This window comes from Glycine soja, chromosome 1 (assembly GCF_004193775.1).
Source record: "Glycine soja cultivar W05 chromosome 1, ASM419377v2, whole genome shotgun sequence".
Taxonomy (NCBI): Eukaryota; Viridiplantae; Streptophyta; class Magnoliopsida; order Fabales; family Fabaceae; genus Glycine; species Glycine soja.
This window is the reverse complement of record NC_041002.1, coordinates 29,307,595-29,329,807: the sequence shown is the minus strand read 5'-3', so window position 1 is coordinate 29,329,807 and position 22,213 is coordinate 29,307,595. Positions and strand designations below refer to the sequence as shown.

Here is a 22,213-nt window from a genome sequence, read left to right as displayed (position 1 = left end):
CCAAAATTTCAACCTCTTAGCAGCCCTTTCTATTTCACGTGTAAATGTGTCAAGTTGTCGTGGCTCTGCAAATTTTGGTTCTCCCGCAATAGGAATTAAGACATTGCTACCACTACCATAGTCATTGAATAATAGCCATTTCAAGAGTCCGAAATGAATTCGTGTGGGCATTATTAAGCTAACACATTAAAACAAAATAAAAAATGTTTTGGTAGTAAGTCTCTGCTTTATAGGTTACGCGTAAAAACTTGTGTGTAGGTTGAGTCTATATTGTTGTACTTCACCCATGAATCACATGGATGAAATGCAATTTCTAGGACGTGTCGTGTGGTGGGGTGACAATACTAAAGGTAGATCATGATTGGAATCTCAGTGCCGTGGCCCGTGTGAAATTGACAAGTATCTAAACAAAGCAACAAAAATAAATCATTTATTCATGAGAGTTGACCGGTAGACATAACCCATACTTTCCTTCTTCTCTTACGCTACGTTAGGTTAGAATAATTGTGGCTGTGACCTCATGCCATTAATTAACTAATGAGGTGAAAATGCCACTTCTTCAAGTTCCATCTCTTATTTTTGGAACAGACAAAAGTTTCCACATCCACTGTGCAAGATATTCTTTCTGGCCTCGATAAGACCCCTTCTAATCTAGTTCCAACTTTTATTAGAAATACTAAGAAAAGCGTATGATATTTTTTGTTTCATTAACATTTGTATTAAGGTAAAGTTGGAGATGAAGGAAAATCTTGTATACGTGACATTGAAAGAGTCAAATATATGTGACATTTTTTACTTTATAATTGCACAATGTTCAAACGATAGGCAATAACTTCGGGGCAAAAATGTTATAGGACATTAATTACGTCTGCGTTAATCTATTAGACCAACGATATTTTTCTTTGGTTGATTCGTGATTCGGATACTTAAAAGAGTTTGAACAGTGTGAAAAACTATTAATTCTCAAACCGTGTTATCCTTATATATAGTAGTCCAAATCCATATGCAACATTGGATAGAGAAAATGTAGACTAATCACTGTACTATGAATTGACTCGTGCGTTGTCAATTGTCAAATTGGCAACTTGGATTGGCAATGTCATCATCTATGTCCCTCTATTTCCATAAATATACCAAGCAATTGTGACTTGCACTATAGCTGTATCTATAACTATAGTCTTAATTTCTTTTGTGTAGTCCCTAGCTACGTTTTATATGAAAGCAAATTATCATATTAAATTCCTGGTACCAGGCTAATTATTATCTGTTAGAATTTCCAGGATAGAATCAGAATACGGCTGTCAAATTTCGAATGATGCCTGCATTTAATTTAGAGTAAGGTGACAAACAATTCCCTCTGGCTCCAGTTCTGAAATGCACCACATTTGGATACATGTACCTTGGAATATACAGTGAACGAAGTTAGTGATAACATGTGATTTTTTTTTTCTTTTATCAGTTACATGTGAAAATATTCAATACAACATTATTGTAAGAATATAATATTGCGAGTTAATTTGCTAAATTTTTTTTTAATCATGCGGAGGATTCAATAATTTTATCGATAATTAATTTCCATCAAAAAATTTAGTTCATCATCTTTAATGGGATTCTTTTCTTCTAACCACATTTTTTCCATTTATAAGATCTCATTTAAAAAGATCAAGTCTAATATTACTTGAATCACCTATTTTATGATAATTTATTAATTTGATCATTTATTTTTGAGAGCCGAAATTATTTAATTTGTATATAAAGAGGTAAGTGGAAGTAGTCAAAATTAATAACTATCTGATAATTTAAATTAAAGAATAAAATAATAATTATTGGAATGTTAAAATAAGTTTGTGCTTCTTAATATATATCCAAAATTTTAATTTATTCTTTGATGGTGTTTTTCTCGTTTTTGCTTTTTAATATTTGAAATTTTTTATCGTGTCTATTAAGTTGACTTGTCTGCATGTGTCATGCACATTGTCATATGTGCTGGAAGAATGAGTTAGTATTTTGCATTTGCTCTTATAACTTTTGGATTTTTACATTTATTTCTTATAAATTCATCATTCGAGTACATGTAGTAACATATGGGCATGATAACGTGTCAACTTAACATATACATCAACACCAAATTGATAGATGTTAACAATAAAGACCTACGATAAAAAAATTAAATATCAAGAAAAAAATTAACATAGAACAAATATAAAATTTAAATATACATCCAAAAGCACGGATATATTTTAGCCTTATTGGAAATAGCATAAGGGAAATAAATCGTTCATTTTGATTTTGAACAGAACAACCAAGAAGCAACCTACTGGACAGAAATTCATTTGAAACTGTTTTATAAGTTTCTTTAAAATAAATATATATAAATGAAACTAAATGTATTAGGATTTGTATTTAAATTATTTTATATAATGTGACAGTTTGTCATATATCGATCATCAATGGCTTGTTTTTTAATGGTTTACGCTTGCAAAGAGAGAAATAAATCGAGTGGCAGACCTGAGGATTAATACACACATTAGCCATAGGTTGGTACGCAATAATTTTCCTTACTACTCTGTAACCATATTTAATTTGTATTGATTTTCTTTCTAGAGTGTAGATCATAAGTTCATATGTCCTTCGCAAAACTTGGCAATATAATAAAATTGACTTAAAAATTTAAAACGACCTGAGAAGTTTAACATTATTCAGAAGTTTTCTTTGCCTTTTTCATTCAAACAAAACATCCTGCCTACCCAGTATTTTTGGGCTAACATTATATAACACCAAGCCATATTCATTTTTCATAATATGAGAAAATTGAGAGAGAGAGAATTTCTGGATGTTTGGCTTTTAAAGCCATATAAACTTGTTTAATGTTATATTTAGCTTGGTTTTGTACTCATTTTGTATTACACTTTTTGTACATATCCTCCTAGTCAACATCAACATTTTTAACAAGGACACTAACTCAAAAAAACAAGTTCTAATTTATTCTATTGACGACTATTAACAATTAAATATTTTTATTGAACACAATTAGAACAAATTACACTACTAGAAATACATTTTTTATGACACACTTACGACGTTGATCCATTGGCGCCATCATAGTATATTGAACCGGTGACATTTTTGTAATATTGTCTTTGAAAATGAAGACGGCTTTTACAAACACCGTCTTCGAATGACGCAAACAACGATGGGTCAAGGATAACCGTAATAGAAAGGAGACTTCAAAGACATTTTATAGATACACTGTCATCGAATGCACGTCATTTAATTAAGGTTATGAACCCTTTCTTTGGCAGAGTCACCCTCATGTTTTCAGTTACCTTCATGCGTGATAGTGTGCCTTAACTGACCTTACTATCTCTGTCACTGAGGCCGTGGTACGTGTTTTACGCGTCGCCCCTTGTCATGGTGGTACTGTTCCGACTTTGAAGTCTAGCGCCATTGTTGTCTATTGTCGACATTGTGAAACCTAGGTTTGTGTTACTCTTTGGATTTCAATTCCCCTAGTAATAATAATAATAATGATAGGTTGTGTGAGTTGTTGGCGTAAGTAAAAGAAGCAGTTGGAGAAATAAATGGTCTGATTGAGAATTGAGATGAGGATGGATATTTGACTTTCTCCTTCTCGTTGCTCACTCTAATGAATGCCAACTGCAATTGAATTGATTTCGTTTTACAAAGAAAGAAAGGAAGAGAAGAAACAATTTCAATTTGCAAGGATGAAGAGCTCTTTGAAAAAATTGTGAGGTCTGGCACTTCACAATCACAAACATGCTTCCTCCAAGTTCATCTAGCCTCTGGGCCAGCTTGACGAGCTCGCTTGGGCAACCTAGACATTTTGTTTTATTTCTATTCTTGCAAGTAAACTTCTCCTCATGCTTGGCAAAATCCAGTTCAAACTACACAAACTCATTGGTCATCATGTCACTTCCTAATTCCTTCTCTCTATTCTTTCCTCTCTTTTTTTCTCTGTTTTTCAACACTCTTTCCTATCCCCTTTCAACGTTCTCATATATTCCAGACAATTACCATTCCCTTAGACTCTCTCTTGAATGAACTTGAAATTGTCAAGATGACTACCTTAAGAAACTAGGAATTTCTAATCTTTTTCTTCCCTTTTTATGTTTCTCCAAGTTATTTAGAAATGAATGTCTAATGAAGACTAAGCAACTAAATCTACTTACAAGAAAAAATGAGTAGGTGAATGATTGTGCACTCATGCGGTGGCGCTTGAGGGGTTTGAATCCTACTGCATGCTAAAGAGAATACAAGTAAGATAAAAATTAATTGGTGAATGAATGAATTCCTGGGGGTGGATATTATGTTATGTAGGAAGGCCTTTAGGATACAAACTCCATGAGCATTAGAGTTGTGGCCAAAGTTGTTTTGTAGTCTTATGCACAGAAACATTGCATCCTTGTTTGTTTAAATGCGACTAACTACTCTATGCACATGAGTAAATAGTTTAATTAAAATGCTTCTAGATGGATGGATTGAGCAAGAAGCTCTTCAAGAAGATTGAGTTTCAACTACTCTGGTCAATGCATAAAAATGCTATGGAAGTTTTCAGTAAAGAACTTCTGATTATGAATATTTTGGATCAAAACATAATACATATACTTTCAATTTTCAAGTTTATAAAACACTTCGAATGGCTTATATTACTCATCTTGATGACTTACTGCTTAACCATGTTTGTTTCTTTTATAGTTGGATCTGGTGGAACTTACACTTTCTAGAGGTTCTATAGTTGAAGCTACTAAGGTAAAAAAAGACATTTATTACTGAAATTTCCTTTTGCCTATAAAATTTAAACTATGCATGAGCATGGATAGTGAATATCTTTTGCTCTATTTTCAACAAAACTTGGATAACCTTCAAAGGAATTTGTTTCTTTTACAGTTGGATCAGGTGGAACTTACACTTCCTAGAGGTTCTACATTTGAAGCTACTAAGGTAAAAAAGACATTTATTACTGAAATTTCCTTTTTCCCATAAAATTTAAAGTATGCATGAGCATGGATAGTATTTTCAGAAAAACTTAGATAACCTTCAAAGAAATTTGTTTCTTTTACAGTTGGATCAGGTGGAACTTACACTTCCTAGAGGTTCTACAGCTGAAGCTACTAAGGTAAAAAAAGACATTTATTACTGAAATTTCTTTTTGCCCATAAAATTTAAAGTATGCATGAGCATGGATAGTGAATATCTTTTGCTCTATTTTATGCAAAACTTAGATAACCATCAAAGGAATTTGTTTTCCTTTAACTTTAGGGCAGGGTTTCAATCTGCCTCGCTTTTTGCTCATAATAAACCTATTGCAAGTGAAAAACTGAGACAGATGGACCGATCTGTATCACGAAAGATCAATTCATATGTGCTATGAACACTAGTTGATGCTAAGAGTCCAACCTCTTCAAGGTAAATAATCCAAACAAAGCCTTCTAAAATGCAGGGAAAATTAAGTGAACCTACAAAGAACTTGTGGCATTCATCCCCATTGGAACAAAAGGAACATGAAAAATGTATTGGAGATGAGTTTTCTGCTTCAATTGTCAGAAGTGCATAGTTAGTACTCAAGGAAAGTAATAGCAATACTGCCTCCACGAGATTGCCGCCTCCTTTAGTAAATAATCTTTTATAACTCAGGTCATGATTACATTTCTGCTTACTCTAAAAAGATTAAAAGACATGCCTTTTTTGGCCCATTGACAAGTAATCAATTGTTCTATGGACCTACCAAGCTAGTCTCAGTAGAAAGTGTTCAATTGTTCTATGGACCTCTTTTACTGACTCCAATCCTTAAGCCTCCAACATCATCTCCAAAAGTATCACCTAGTGCTTCTCCTACTCTTGTGATTTCACCCAAAATAAGTGAGCTTTATGAAATTCCTAGACCTCCAAGTAGTTTCCCCTCCAATTCAAGGCTTTTAGGTTCTCCTAATTGGAGGTAATCTTATTTCCTATAAGAGTAAAAGCCTAAAATTGTTGTTAGGTTTATTGCAAAGATAGAGTATTGAGCCATGATCATTATCACATGTGAACTCAGATGGTAATACCAACTTCTCCAAGAGTTAGAATTTTGTAAGGTAGGCCCCATGAGTCTCATTTGTAATAGACAAGCAACCTTGTACATTGATTCAATCCCCTTCTTCTGGTCCTGGTCTGTGATTGCCTTTACTAAATCTTGGAATATTTTTTTTTTAGATTCTGGATATGCACAATAGGAAGAGGCATCTGTGGTTGTGGTTATAGAGGAAAAAAATAAAACTGTTTTTAGTGTTAAGTTTTTAAAATACGCAAAATGATGCAGTTTCTTATGGTTGTACAAATGGGTTTGATTGAGGTAGAAATGGTCTTGAGTTATGTAGATTCAATATCTATATCAAAAGAAAATCCAACGGGAGGCAATGTTGACTGAGAATATGCCACAGATTGACGACCCCCCATCTCCCATCGAAAGACATGTTAAGTGGAAGTTGGCCCGAACAAAGCAATATGGGCGTATGACATCTCAGGTAGCAAAAGAAATATCTGATAAAATTGTGAGTGCATCTTTCATATTTTATTTGACTAATTTGTTATTTTAAAAAAACAAAAACGTCAGTGTGAGTTTAAGCTTGATAGAGGACTCGTTAGAAGAACAGATCACACATGGTTCCTTTGTTCCCCAAGGTCGTGATGACATACTTAACACTGCCATTGGGCAACTAGAGCATGGAGGTTGTGCTCGTGCAGTAGGATCTGGTGTGACAATATCTCAATACTATTCAAGGGCATCACATGGCTCAAACACCTCCTCTACATCCATCCGCCAACAACAGTTGGTTAAGATGATTGGAAGCCTTAAGGAAGTGTGGAGGAATGAGATTGTAGTCAACCTTAAGGAAAAAACGAGGAATGAAATTAAGGAAGAAAACAAGCGGACTCTAGAGAAAATGAAATAGGAGTTGAAGAAGGCCATCAAAATAGAGTTGTCTAAGAGGGAATTGCAATACACACCCCTGATTAACATGGATATGCAAGTATTAGGTGCATGTGTCAGCACAAAGGGTAGCAATGCTGAAAATGTTGTCAATGCATCAGGGGAAGAACATGATGCTAATATTATACCGACTATGGGGTTGTATGTGCAAGGTGATAATTGTACACGCTTGGTGGCCTTGGGAAACATATATGATGGGGGCTCTACCATACATGGCGTCGCTTATGCAGATGATGTGGTTAGGGTCAATGTTAAGAAAATTTATGTCAGTGACGCTGAAGTCTTGTTTCCAACGTTAGAAATTAAGTATGTCAAGGAGGCCCTTGACACATTCATTGCATGGCCAACAAATCTTGTCAAAGTTGTATCACATGAGGTAATTTTTATTATGTTTAACATGTATTAAGAAAATCGTAGATTGATATAAATTAGTTACTAACATTACTTTAATTCTTCTTTTCATTCTTCATATAGGATTCACATGTTACTCCTAAGAAATGGCTAAACATGTTCAAAGCTAGAATGATGTTGGTACAGAGATTCCATTGCATCAGTTGATTAAGACCCTGTATGACATTTATGACAAGCCTATTGAGTTGTTCTGGGATGGGAGTAAATTTGGGGTTCCAAATGCCGATGTATTGTTCTTCTTAACATATTCTGATGTAAATGAAATAATATTTGGTGACAAATGTTTGAACAAAGTTCTACTATAGTTGTGGAAGATGTAAGTACATTCTATATGATTAACTATTAATTAATATTGGTTATAACATACATGATTTTCAATTTTTCATTTCAAATTATGAAAATACGTTTATGGATGAGTGGAGTTCGACCTTGGGTCATGGTTCGGTGTATGGATTCCTTGAGCCTCAGTCCATACACAATGCAAAGGATAGACGTGTTGAATGTCAACATTACATTGAAACATGGGTTAAGGAATCCCAACGAAAGGTCTACTTAGGAGCTTACCTGAATCAGTAAGTAAAATTTATCAAATGGATGTATATAATGTTTGTATTTTACATACCTGTCAGACCCTAATTTCGTCCGAGGAATATCGTTCGATATGATATTTTGATCCCTGTTAGTTGAATTACATTGTTTGGCACCGGTTACAACGGGAAGCCAAGAATCACTCAATGTTTTGGTCAAGAAAAAAAGCTACAAAGGAAGGGAGCAAAAGGGTCATTTTGTGGATTTTTCTAGACCCCGGCTGGCCCATGCTAGCATCTGGCTCGCCTGGGCCACCAAAAGCCTTCAGGTTTAAGCAACCAGCTCACTTGGGCGAGTTAGGTCCTTCAGCTTTAAGAAACCAACTCGCCTGGGCGAGCTTCTATTGCCCCAAAATGGCTTTTTCCTATAAATAGCCACGTTGGGGGAGGGCTTTAAGGGTTCAACAAGTTTGGGATAGAGGAAAAAACGTAGGAAGAGGAAGAGAAGAAGAAAAACGAAGCCAAGGCACAGTCAAATCGTGATCGTGGGTCATTCCTTACATCGCTTCTCTTGCTAGCCTTGTACCTTGTGCAACATCCGGTTAGTTCTTCTTCATTTTTATTTTATTTTCTTAAGAGTTGAATATAATCCATATACCCTTATGGGTCCTCTTTGTTATTTTGTATGTACTCATCTTCTCCCCTTTACGGTTGGAAATTTCATTTTACTTGTAAGGTTTAGTTCTAGCCGATCATTAGTGTCGTGAAGTTGTTTCCTCTTTTTGTGGGACCAGAAACTAGTAAAAAAACAAATAAAGGAAATCAATTCAGAACCAAACTTCTCTTTATCAAATATCACTTGAGATCGTTTCAAGGTCTAATGCCTTAACGACTCCATCCGCTTTTCAAAATTTAAAATGTCGTTTCAAGGTCCAACACCTTAATGACTCTTTGTTCACAAGTAAAATAAATCTTTCAAAAAACATAAAATCAATTTAACACATAAACATTTAGACATAAAGAACTACGTAAGTCTAAATTCCTTATCACACCCGAGGATACATAGTAGCAAGGGCAGCCCCCTTGTCGACCCCAAAATATAAAAAGGGAAAATAAATAATTTGAAGTCACGTTGTGCACACTCAATTAAAGGTTGTTGTCCCTTGTGGCGGGTGCATGAGGTGCTAATACCTTCCCTATGCATAAACAACTCTTGAATCATTATTTTCAAAATTCACATACCTCTTTTTGGTTTTTTCCAATGTTTCCCTTAAATAAACTTTGGTGGAGACTCCCTCGCGTTTCCTTTTTAGAAGACACACTTTTTCTTTTCACCCGTACGCCCGTCGAAGGGTAGGTTGCGACAGATGGCAACTCCACTAGGGACTTGTTAGAGAGTTAAGCCATTTTCATCGAGTGTGTAATTTTATCATGACTTTTTCTTTATTTTATTTTTGCAAAATAAAATGTGTCATTGAACCCTAGGATAGACGACATGTGCTATACTTAGGTTGCTCTATTCACACATGACACCTACACTTTTTTCACACACCTTTAGTTGTTGGGGCCTATACTTGGGTCTATGTAAGCCATAGGGAATGGAGGTTGATCTGTGGTCATGTTGGGTCTCTGACTCGCTTGATAACAGTGAAGTCTCATCTAGAGTTTCCCTCTTTTGGTGATGCATTGTCGTTGATAGTCCCTATCACCACAATGTATTATCTAAGAGGATGATATCTCTAGAGACCGATAAGGTTACATGAAAGTACCCTTGGGAGTTGTCACTAGAAGTGGACTTTTGGATCCTCTCCATTAGGTTCCTGAATTAGGGGCACAGAGAAACTCACTTTGGCTTGTTCCTTGATCACATCATGCATCTCTTCATGGCATCATAATTCCTGCATTTATCATTTATCATATTCATGCATTGCATTTGCATAAGTCATTGCATTATCATACATCTTCATTTAGCATGCTCTTGTTCTGCCATCTCCATACATTCTATTTTGATCATTCGCATGTTATGTTCACTTATGCATGATTATGACATATAGTTGCTCATGTCTTGCATTTTCCTCAAAAAAGAAAAAAAGAAAACAAAAGAAAATGAACAAAAAGAAAGTTACAATGAAGCGTGAGAGTTTACACCACATTCTTAGTTACATGTGTTGGATACCATGATGATAGCTGTAAAAAAACCATGTTGGGATTATACACTCATTTCTCTTCAAAAATGATTGAAAATTGCGTGAACATGGTACCTAATGCATTGTTAACTAGGAAAGGATGGTTCTTCGGGCGTCTCATGTCAATCTCATAATTACATTTGTCATGCTAGCATAAGTATGCCCTAATCATTCATCTCTATGATAGGTTGTCGAAGTATTGACAATTAAAATTTATATTCCTTGGATTATGGGGTCGAACCAAGCACATGCTTTTAAGAAAAGGTTTTCATCAAGTCAAGGTCAAGTATGGAAGTAACCAGCTTGCAAAAGTTGGGGCAGAAGATGGATTGAGTTTACATAGCTTCTTTGGCTACCGTCAATACATGATTGAGCTGAATAATTTACAAAATTAGGGACTATTAATGTCCATGTTTTTATCTCCAGTTGCCTTTTGACTCTGACAAGATATAATGAAGAATGTTGTTTTAATGAAAATCTGATTTGATTCGACCCTATGTTCTACTGAATATCCTGTGTAAAATTTGCAATACTTCAACAATGTATCATTCACATACATCCATGCTTATTTTTCTTTTCACATTGGTTGCATTGCTCATTACATTCTTTCCTCAAAATCAGAACTGTAATCATTGTAATTAAAAGGAAAGAACGCGCTTTACAGTGTCCTTACTGAATGCGTGCCAAAGTTAGAGTGATGAGTGAAATAGAGGAGGTGCAAGAGCAGATGAAGGCCGACATGGAGGCCATGAAAGGGTAGATGACCACAATGTGGAGGCCTTGATGAGTATAGGAAGGATGATGGAGGTCAATACGACTACAGTTGTTGCCGCAAGTACTGCCACAGAGGTGGACCCGACTCACCCACCTGGCTTTAATCAAGTAAATCATCTAGCCTCGCATATGGTAGGTCAGGGAGGCAATGCGTTGGGAAGTGCGATCGACCCTCATTTTGTGTAGGTTCAGAACAAGCATTCCTTCCCACCATGTGGATTGCCTCCCAACTATACACCACCCAATGTTGTACATGCTCCGGATGAGAATGTCGGCAACTCCGCACCCATACCCATTGAGAGCCAACAACCCCCATCTGATCATGCATATGTCTCTCAACCCACGGAGGAGACACATGAAGTACCCTGAGGCCACACTCTAGCCGACTTTGAGCCTCACCTCGGATATCCCATTGAGGAGGAGGCATTTTTTAGTGTACCCCCGCCAAACACTTTTGGGGGGCCGCAATATTGCCCACAACCCCAACCCTTACATTTTGCGATGGAAGGAGGGCCTCTTGCTATGGTGGAAAGGGAGAAATTTGATCGTATAGAAGAAAGACTGAGGGTCATTGAACGAGGTGGAAATTATGTCTTTGCTAAGATGGCAGAGTTGTGCCTAGTGCCTGACGTGGTCATTCCTCAGAAGTTCAAGGTGCCAGATTTCGATAAGTACAAGGGGACTACTTGCCCCAAGAATCACCTGAAGATGTACTGTAGGAAAATGGGGGCATATGTGAAGGATGAAAAGCTCTTGATGCTTTTTTTCAAGAGAGTTTGGCTGGGGCAGCTATGACTTGGTACACTAATCTAGAACCTTCATGGGTCCGTTCTTGGAAAGACCTAATGGTTGCTTTCATTAGGCAGTATCAATATAATTCTGATATGGCTCCGGATAGAATGCAGCTACAAAACATGTGTAAGAGAGAGCATGAATCTTTCAAAGAATACGCCCAAAGGTGGAGGGATTTCGCTACTCAAGTAACACCCCTAATGATGGAAAGGGAGATGATAACAATCATAGTGGACACGTTACCGATGTTCTACTATGAGAAGAAAGTGGGTTACATGCCTTCAAGCTTTGCAGATTTAGTGTTTGTGGGCAAGAGGATCAAAGTGGGTCTGAGAAGAGGCAAATTTGATTATGCTACTTTGATGGATAGGAAGGTTGGGGCAAATGGAGAGAATAAGGAGGGAGAAACCCATGTTGTGACTGTCATTCCTACATGGCCAAATTTCCTACTAGCTCAACAATATCAATACTTAGTCAATATCGGTCCATCTCATTACCCACCACCCTACCAGCCAAGAACACCAAATCATCCACAAAGGTCGCCTCTAAATTGACCATAAAACCCGCCTGCTGCACATCCGAGGCCAAACACCACCCTTAACACAAACCAAAACACCAACCAGGGAATAAATTTTTGAGAAAAGAAGCCTATAGAATTCACCCCAATTTTGATGTCGTATGCTAACTTACTCCCATATCTACTCAATAATGCAATGGTAGCCATAATCCCAACAAATATTCCTCAACCTCCATTTTCCCGAGGATACAATTCGAATGCAATATGTGTTTATCATGGAGGAGTTCTGGGGTATTCCATTGAGCATTGTATGACCCTAAAACATAAGGTGCAAAGTCTAATTGATGCAGGCTGGCTAATATTCGAGGAGGACAATTGCTTGTGAATTCTGACATTGTCGAGTGATACTATGCATGATGCTTGGGGTAATTTGAAGGTTGTTGTTAGATGTCTCCAATGACTCCTTAGGATTTTCAAGTTTATGCCATTACTGCAAACAACAGTCGCAATGCTAATAATATGGATAAATTTGATGTCCTTGCCTTTCATTCTCTCACAATTACATCTTTGTGTATTTATTTAACATTCACTAGAATATGAATGTATGTCGTTGGCTTGTTTGCTTAAGTGACTTGCACTCCTGAGTTGATCTCCAAGTCTGTTCAATTAGAAATTGCTCGTTCTACGCCGTTTGGTGGGGGTTCCAAAAACGACAAGTAAAGTTCAAAAAAAAAGAAAAAAAAACGTTTGATTGATTGTGTTTCAAATCAAAAATAAGAAGTACAGACATTCATGTGACCTCATTTTATCATTCTTAAAAGTTATCTTTTTGAGAGAAAAGTGAGTTGTCAAGAGCCAGTTGTCGATTGAAAATTTCTCGTCCTTGAAAATTCATTTTTGAGAACCTGCACAGTTTCTTTCATTTTTCCTTGCTACAAGGTCATGAAAAGACATCAATAGATACCTTAGAGTCCTACATTGGGGCAATGAGAGGCACCATGCATGAGCCTCAAGTGAACCTAGGGGTAGATCAGAAGTTCTCACTTGGTAGGTTCAAAACTCGATAGGGAGACCTAAGAAAAAATTAGGATAATAAAAAATAAAAGAAGAAAGAATAACGAGCATGTTTATCAGAGGTTTGGTCCCAAAATCCAAACTATAAAAGTAGCTAGTCAAGATTTGAAATGACACATGGTCGTGTTTCAACATCCCAAAAATTAATTTATCCCTTGCTACCCCTCCGAGCCAAAGTATATTTGTTTTCTAAAAACAAACACAAAAAACAAAAATAAACAAAATAAAAACCCCGAGTAGGAACCACCGCTAAATTAGCGGGAAGAGCAATGCAAACAACACATGCATGAAGTTGGGCAACAATGAAAAAAAAAAGAAAAAAATATGCTAAAGGCGAGTGAAGAGAAAAGAGAGACAAAAAATCTCCAAATTTTACAAGAAAGGCACAAAGTGCAATAAAGATTAATGAATAAGACAAAAGGAGTAGACCCCAACCCAAATAAAAAAGTTGAAATGCATAAAAGTACAAACAAGACTCTCAAGGTTCTTACTCAATATAACCCTTAAACACTCTTTGAGCCTCTCCGATACTTTCTTTCATAGCCCTCTTACCCCTGACCACGTTACAATCCCAATAAAGCCCATGTTGATCAAGGAATGACTATTTATGCTTTTAAGTTTGGATCCTAGAATGGAACCTGCACACACTTGTGATTGTAGAAGAAAATATGTATAAAAAAAGAGAATCCTCGAGGTTTTGCACTTGAACATTTGAGAAGAAAACTCATTCGACCAGGAGCTCGTGGAAAATGCCCAAAGACAATCATAATAGTAGGGTATGTTTGATGTTAGTCGCTCATGCAGACTCCTTAGAATTCCTTTTGAATCCAAGGGTGGCCCTTGTTATATAAATTCTTTCATGATCAGCCCATGTCATAAAGTTTCAGCGGATCGACAGACCCTTGGCATCACTCTATGACCTTAAATCGAGAAAGTTTCACTGGGTCATATACCAAGTGTAACAATCCACTGCCATCCTTCAATGGTGCATGCGATTTGTCCCAAAGCCTTATATTTTTCTTACTGTGCAGAATAATCGAAGTTTTTAATAAAAAGGAAAGGGACAAACCCTACGATCAATATTTCAGTTGATTGATTAAATGTCAAATGGCTCCACTGTCATCACCCAAAAAAAGTTGTCAAGTGATTAAATCAAAACATGCACTCTGAGGGAGTCCCCAAAGATATTTGCAAAAGATAGGATAAGGTTGCATAAGTTATTACGTCTTTAAGGAAAAAACAATCAATATGTGTTTTTCACACTAAATCAAAAATCAAAAAGAGGAAAGAATGTCATGAACATTGCATAATTTTTCATTGCATTGCATTGTTGCGTACAAAGCCTGCATTTACTGCATTTTAGGGTGAAGTTTGCATTTCAATGTATTCCAAAACTCATGTTTCACATCAGGCTATGAGTCCATAGATTTCTCATTATATACCAATTTCCAAAATCCAATTGCATGATTCATAGGACTCAACATCCTTTGTTTTTTTCATAGGACTCAACGTCTTTTGCCTTATTTTTCAAGAGACTACAAATTCTTTTGCTTTATGTTTCAAAAGACTACAATGCCTTCTGCTTTATGATTTCCAAGACTACAATGTCTTCTACTTTATGATTTACGAGACTTCAATGTCTTTTGTTTTACATTTCCAAGGCTACAATGTCTTCAGTCTTTTACATTTCCAAAGACTTCAATGTCTTTAGTCTTTTACATTTTCAAAGACTACAATGTCTTCAGTCTTTTATGGTTTCAAAGACTACAATGTCATTTGTTTTACATTTCCAAGACTACAATGTCTTTAGTCTTTTACATTTTCAAAGACTTCAATGTCTTTTGTCTTTTACACTTTCGAAGACTACAATGTCTTCTGTTTTATGATTCCAAGACTACAATGTCTTTTGCTTTATGATTTCAAAGACTTCAATGTCTTCAGTCTTTTACATTTACAAAGACTTCAATGTCTTCAGTCTTTAACGTTTCCAAAGACTTCAACCTCTTCAGTCTTTTACATTTCTAAAGACTTCAATGTCCTTTTGCTTTTTCGGTTTCACTTCTTTTGTTTTCTATGGCGTCCTGTTTTGAATAGCAAGATCGCTTGTATGAAATCAGTGTCCTTATCTTTACTTACCTTTTAATTTCAATAAAAAGATAAGTAAAGAGGGGCAACTGTCAGACCTTAATTTCGTCTGGGGAATATCATTTGATATCATATTTTGATCCTTGCTAGTTGAATTACGTTGTTTGGTGCCGGTTACAACATGAAGCCAAGAATCACTAGTGTTTTGGTTAAGAAAACAAAAAGCTACAAAGGAAGGGGGCAAAAGGGTCATTTTGTGGATTTTTCTAGACCCCAACTCGCCCAGGCTAGCATTTGGCTCGCCTGGGCCACTAAAAGCCTTCAGGCTTAAGCAACCAGCTCGCTTGGGCGAGCTTCCCTTGCCCCAAAATTCCTTTTTCCTATAAATAACCATGCTACGGGATGGGTTTAAGGGTTCAACAAGTTTGGGATAGAGGAAAAAACATAGGAAGAGGAAGAGAAGAAGAAAAGTGAAGCTGAGGCGTCGCGAAATCGTGACCATGGGTCATTCCCTACATCGCTTCTCTTGCTAGCCTTGTACCTTGTGCATGATCCGGTTAGTTCTTCTTCATTTTTCTTTTTTTTCTTTAAGAGTTGAATATAATCCATATACACTTATGGGTCCTCTCTGTTATTTTGTTTGTACTCATCGTCTCCCCTTTACGGTTTGCAATTTCATTTTACTTGTAAGGTTTAGTTCTAGCCGATCCTTAGTGTCATGAAGTTGTTTCCTCCTTTTGTGGGACTAGAAACTAGTAAACAAAAAAAAAAACAAATAGAGTAAATCAATTCACAACCAAACTTCTCTTTATCAAATATCACTTGAGATTGTTTCAAGGTCCAATGCATTAACGACTCCATCCACTTTTCAAAATTTAAAACGTCGTTTCAAGGTCCAACACCTTAACGACTCTTTGTTTGCAAATAAAATAAATCATTCAAAAAACATAAAATCAATTTAACGCACAAACATTCAGACTTAAAGAACTACGTAGGTCTGAATTCCTCATCACACCTGAGGATACGTATGAGCAAGGGCAACTCCCTTGTTGACCCCAAAAAATAAAAAAAATATAAAAAGGGAAAATAAATAATTTTGAAGTCACGTTGTGCACACTCGATTAAAGGCTGTCGTCCCTTGTGGCGGGCGCTTGGGGTGCTAATACCTTCCCTATGTGTAAACAACTCTCAAACCCTTATTTTCAAAATTCACATACCTCTTTTTAGTTTTTCAAACGTTTTCCTTAAATAAATGTTGGTGGCGACTCCACGCGTTTCCTTTTCAGAAGATGCACTTTTGCTTTTCGGTCGCACGCCCATTAGAGGGTAGGTTGCGATAGTACCTAATTATTTTCAAATGTAGGGCCCATTGGGAGCTGGTTGTTTTGTGTCCTATGAAGGATGTTGTCATTTGGTTTTATTCACTACGTAAGAAGCCTGGAATTCATATCAAAGTTGTAGTTAACTAGTTAAGTATTATATCATAAGTCATTTAATATATTCTATACATCAACACATTAATATTTTTGTGCTCGTTTACATGTTGATGTTTTTATTAAGCAGTGCAATGAAGACATTAAAGAGTAATTTGGATGGTCATATTGCTAAAGTTGTAACGCAGTGGATTGAAATAAAGGTTAGTCATATAATGAATGTTTATTTCCGACTATTGATGTTTGGTAAGTTTGTAATTGTCTGATTCAATCATTTTTTATTTTGAATGTAGAGTCATGTTCAAACTGGTGGGTATGAGTGTGGCTATTATGTCATGCACTAGATGTGGAACATAGTAAGCAGGGGTTGAAGAATGATTGGAGCATGGTATGTTTACTTTTAAGAAAAAATTAATTGTTAACTATCACTTTTTTTTTCATTTCACATGTAGGTCACTAATTTCTATACTTTAAATTTTGTAGTGGTTTGGTGATGGCACGCCATTAGACATCGAGAGCATCAAAACAATTCGTAAGAAATGGGCAACATATTTTTTAAAAGTTAAAAACATCTGATGTACATACCTTTAGATAAGATAGGAAGAAGCACTATGGTGCATTCAATGTTTAACGTACTTGTTATAAACAAGTTTGTACAATTATTGACAATTATTTGAGAATTAATATACATATTTCTTTATTTCATTTTCTCTGCAACAAAGCCCTTTAGACAATGCATTGCTATCACAATTGGTAGGTGCGTCAATAGGATGAGTTATTTTTGTGCAACCAAACTGCCCATTTTGCAGGTCATTGTGTAGCTGAGGATGTCCATAGTGCCAATGATAGCCCAATTGACATCAAGAAATATGAGGTTCCACAACTACATTCATGTATGTTCATATGAAGATGTTATTTATAATTTGTGTTTATTACCAATTTTTGAACTAATTCATACTATAAATTATATCTTAACATGTCCTTGCTACGTCAAAATTACTAATGTGTTGGATGGATGGAGCATTGTCTACGTGTTTCTAAGTTTAGCAAGTGCCTCGTTATTGGAAAGAGGTACATGTCTATCTAAACGATTGTAAGTTCAACAAATTATATATGGGGAATGAGGATGCATTTCTGCAAATTATGTGTGGGGAATAAGGATACGTTTGTGCATATATAGCTAAGGTTGATGTTGATGTTTAGGTTCTTTATTTTGAGTTAATATTGAATGCATAAAGTTGTTTCTTACACAGGCATGTCGAGTGGGAACATGGTTGTGAAGCTTCATCACAACCTTATGATGCAATCCTCCCTAGGAAGGGACCAGTCACTAGAGCCATGGGCAAGAGGCTCCAAGAGGATTGGGCTAGAGCTGCTGAAGAAGGCCCTAGGGCTCTCATGAACCTCAGGGTAGATTTATAAGCCCATGGACCAAGGTTGGGTCTAATTATCTTTGTACATATTAGACTAGGATGTCATTATATTTGATCCTTGTATTTAGGGCTCCATAATGTAGGTAGGGTACCCTAGAAATATAGGATTTTTCAGCCTTTGTATTTTAGGGCACCTAGACTAGTTTTTGTATTAGGGGTAGTTTTGTAATTTAACATGCACTAAGTGAATATTTGATGTGTGTGTTGGGAAATAAAATTTAATTGAATTGGTAGAAGCACAATACAATTAAATTTTAGAGGGGGAGGTGAGCATTTGCTTACTACACCCCATTGCCACATCATATAGTCACACTTTGTGCATGTCCTTCATGCTTTACATGCCTCATGACACCTAAGCACACTTAGTGGAGAATCTTGGAATTGATCTTGGATTAGTGGGCTGGACCATAACTAAAATTCACTAATCATAATTAGTGAAATTTTGGCTCCACAAATACAATTTCAAATTCAAGTGAAATTTGAATTGAAATTCAAATTTCCCTCTAATTTTGTGTGACACTTAAGCTATAAATAGAGGTCATGTGTGTGCATTTTTTTCAACTTTGATCATTTGAATATTAAACTTCAGATTTCAGAGCTCTTTTAGAGCACAAAATTTCGTGTTCTTCTCTTCCTCTCCCTTCATTCATCTCCTTCTTCCTCCAAGCTCTTATCCATGGCCTCCTATGGTGGTGAGCTTCTTCTAGACTCATCTTCTCCTTGAAGTGGCGTCTCCTCTCTCTCTTCCTTCTCCATTCCGCTGCCATTCATCTTTCAAGAAGCAAAGGAATCCATTGATGAAGAAGATCCTAGGCCTACAAGCTCCAATGGAGCTTACATCACCTTATCTTTGTTGTTGAAGGTTCTTTTAATATAAGTTACTGGTTGAAATAGGTTTTATTAGCCTAAGTCTTTCTAACAATACTTAGGCTTCCCTGATGCATTATTTGCATTAATGGAGTGGGATGAGTCCCATTCTGGTACTTGTTGGTGTAGTGGTAATGCTTATATTCTTATGCATGTACATGTATCTTCAAATATGTCATAAGTTGTTTAGCAGATCTTATTATGGGTTTTTAGGGGTGACTTTCCCAAGTTGGGTCATGGTGATCATAGTGACTTGCTCGTTGATCATCCCGTTAAAGCTTTAACGTACTAATGATACAACAAATTGGCTGTGGGGACAATCATTAACTGGCACTTATCATGGACAGAATGGTGGTATTGGTTTGTGGAACAGGTTGTGATTAATGGAGCAACCAAGGAAATGGGAAAGGCAGCAGTAGTGGCAGTGACTAAGGCATGTAGAATGGAGGTAGCAGGAGCGGTGGATACTTGTCATATTAGGGAAAACATTGGAAAGATTTTCTATTTTTTTTATTTTTCCTTTGGTGTCATTATCCAAACCAACTTATTTGTTATGTTCTCCTTAATCTATTTTTAGATTGTTTTTAATTCTTTTAGATATGTGGCATGGAAGAGATCCTTCAAATACCCATCATAAATGGCCTTACTATGATTTTGGGCTCCATATCTCAAGTAACAAAGTTGGTATTTTTTTTCTCTTAATCTGTTTTCTTGAATAACATTTTGAATGGCAATTTGCAGTTCCAGGCAGTAGGAATTGTAGTTGATTTCACCAACCCTTCCTTTGTATATGACAACGTGAAACAGGTTTGATTTCTGGCTAGCTACAAATTTACTTTGAAGGAATGTGGCCTTAGCGTATATAAATTATTTATGTTTAGAAAAATGTGTATCTTTTGTCCATAAATTTAGAAATAGATTATTATTTTTAAAGACATGTTTCATAGCAAAAGAAAACAACTATGACTATAAGCTAGGATAGTTGGACATTAGATTGAAGACTAGCCTATGAAGTTATAAATGTGACATTAGACATGTGTTTTGACATGTGCAAAGTGTTTGTTAATCATCAATTGATTCTTCATTAGGCAACATCATTTGGCATAAAAAGCATAGTTTACATGCCCTAAATCAAATTAGACACGGTAGGTGCATTATCTGCATTCTACAAGAAGACCGGCATGTTGAGTACGGGGTGGGACAAATAAGAACAATACAATGTTTACTTGACAATATTTTTGTTCTCCTTTCTATTTTATGGTCCATTTTGTTATTTTGACACTTCATCGTCCATATTTGAATTGAAAATGTTGTAATTTTAATTTGTCTAAATTCTAAACTTGCTACTAAGCGATTTTTTTTTTCTTTTTGTGGCATATGATTTAACTTTGATGTGAAGGCGTCTTGGTTGCACCAACTCTTTCAATAGCATCAATATTATTGCAACAAGCTGCAATTTCAACTTCTTTCCATTACAACAACATCGAAATTGTGGAATCTAGGGTCAATGCAAATGACATATTTTTTTATGTTTAGCCATGACCACAAAGATAGGCCAAATGAGTGTGACTAAGGGAATTGCGGGGATGGGGTATTTGGTACCATACTGAGGTGCTGTATTCCAACTCAGTGGGTGCAAGTAGGGGTGATCAGTGACCAAGAGAGTCACAACCTGTAGGTGCATCCAGGGTTTCTGTGGAGAATGATGCTCAAGAGCAGATCAGGAAAAACCATGGGTGGTGTCATCAGGCCCAAGAGAGTTTGGTTTTCTTGCTACCTTGAAATTTGGGAGTTTGTGAGTCCTGTGTACTAGTAAGGGAATTGTGTATGTTGTTAGGTGGTACAGACATACATGGAGTAGCTGGAAGAATGTCAAGGGGCCAAAAATGTCAAGGGTACTAGTAAGACACAGGAGATTGAAGACATCAAGAACTGCATACGTGTGAGAATGCCAAAGGGTTCTTCAAGTATTTTAAGCCAATGATTTTCAAGACTGTCAATGTGAGTACTACTTGTTTAACATCTTTGGTTGAGTTGAACTAAGTTGTTTCAAATTTTGATTTTTTTTTTCTGCTTTTAGTTGTATCAAAATGGGACCTTAATAAGCTTTAACTTAAGTGTTAGATCAAGTGGCCTCAAAATAATTAAGAAGGGGGGGTTGAATTAATTATTAATGAACCTTGACTAATTAAAATTTACCCTTCTTAGGCTTTTACTATGTTGTTAAGAAAGTAAAGAACAGAAATATAAACTTAACCAAAAGTAAAAACGGTAATTAAAGTGCACAGCGGAAATTAAAAGAGTAGGGAAGAAGAAGACAAACACACAAGAGTTTTATACTGATTCGACAACAACCTGTGCCTACAAGCAACCTGCGGTCCTTGAGATTTCTTTTCAACCTTGTAAAATCCTTTACAAGCAAAGATCCACAAGGGATGTACCCTCCCGTGTTCTCTTTGAACAACCTAGTGGATGTACCTTCCACTAGAATTGATCCACAAGAGATGTACCCTCTCTTGTTCTCAGTCACAACAACCCAAGAAGATGTACCCTCTACTTGTACCAAAAAGGATGTACCCTCCAATGTGTTAAGACAAAGTTCTCAGGCGGTTAGTCCTTCAAAACTTAGTGAAGGGGGAAACAAAAGAATTCTCAGACGGTTAGTCCTTTGAAATCTTTTGTTTATGGGAAAGGGAGTAATCAAAAGAATTCTCAGACTGTGTCGTTTTGAATTCCTTGACAAGCGAGAAGGGAGACACAAAAGAATTCAGGCGATTAGTCCTTCGTTCTTTTGGAAAAGGGAGAAGAGAGAAACAAAAAGAATTCAGGCAGTTAGTCCTTGGCGAATTCTTTTTGGCAAAAGAAGAAGGGAGACACAAAAGAATTTAGGCGGTTAGTCCTTCGTTCTTTTGGAAAATGGGAGAAGAGAGACACAAAAAGAATTCAGGCGGTTAGTCCTTGGCGAATTCTTTTTGGCAAAGGGAGAAAGGAGATACAAAAAGAATTCAGGCGGTTAGTCCTTGGCGAATTCTTTTTGGCAAAGGGAGAAGAGAATGAAAAAGATGAATAGCACAAGTTTTTGAACAAAGAACTTTTCTTGAAAGAGAAAGTTTTGAACAAAAA

General features: G+C 36.2%; 2 pseudogenes; both read left to right on the top strand.

Annotated features, from left to right (window-relative positions):
• The first annotated feature begins 5,242 nt into the window (after window positions 1–5,242).
• Window positions 5,243–6,953, top strand: LOC114421380 (annotated as a pseudogene).
• Window positions 6,954–11,390: 4,437 nt separating this feature from the next.
• Window positions 11,391–20,626, top strand: LOC114421292 (annotated as a pseudogene).
• The last annotated feature ends 1,587 nt before the right edge of the window (window positions 20,627–22,213 follow it).